Source organism: Schistocerca piceifrons, chromosome 3, assembly GCF_021461385.2.
Source record: "Schistocerca piceifrons isolate TAMUIC-IGC-003096 chromosome 3, iqSchPice1.1, whole genome shotgun sequence".
Lineage (NCBI taxonomy): Eukaryota > Metazoa > Arthropoda > Insecta > Orthoptera > Acrididae > Schistocerca > Schistocerca piceifrons.
The window spans coordinates 243,099,607-243,100,514 of NC_060140.1; positions in this window are offsets into that span (position 1 = coordinate 243,099,607).

The following is a 908-nucleotide window of genomic DNA, read 5'->3' on the forward strand; positions in this document are numbered from 1 at the left end:
TCGAGGATCCGTTGGTTCGCCGATTTTTTGCTCACAAGGAGAGACTTTTTGTTCGACGTGGTGTTTTGTTGTTGCGTTCTGATAATGATCAGTCCAGCGTCGTGGTCCCACGTTCGTTACAGTCCTCTGTTTTACGGCTTCTTCATCAAGGACATTGGGGTATAGTGCGAACGAAACAACTTGCTCGTCAGCACTGTACTTGGTTCGGAATCGATGCTGCGATTACGAATATGTGTTCTTCGTGCCCGGCGTGTGCCGAACAACAGTCCGCACCGCCGCGGAAAGTCTTTGCGTGGCCAAAAGCCACTTCCCCTTGGCAACGCTTGCACATTGATTTTGCTGGTCCATTCTGGAATGCTCGATGGTTGGTTCTGGTCGACGCCTTCAGTAATTTTCCTTTTGTTGTCCGGATGTCTTCCACGACGTCCTCCGCCACCATCCACGCGTTGTCTGCTATCTTTTGCATTGAAGGTCTTCCGCAGACTATTGTTTCCGACAATGGCCCACAATTCGTGTCCGCAGAATTCCAGTCTTTCTGCCAGGCCAATGGTATTCAACATCTGACATCCGCGCCGTTTTCGCCTCAGTCCAACGGTGCCGCTGAACGTTTGGTCCGGACTTTCAAGTCACAGATGTTGAAATTGAAAGAGTCGCATTCTCGGGAGGACGCATTGTTGCTCTTTTTGTCTTCGTATCGCTCTCAGCCCCGAGATGGTCGCTCGCCGGCTGCGTTGCTCCACGGTCGTCCTCATCGCACCTTGATGTCTTTGCTGCATCCGCCGCATCAGGTTCCTGCGCAGCGGCAGACTCCTGCTTTTGCTCCAGGCGACGTTGTATTTTATCGCACCTATCGAGGTTCACGGCGTTGGCTCGCAGGGCGCATTCTTCGCTGCCTCGGCCGCGCGATG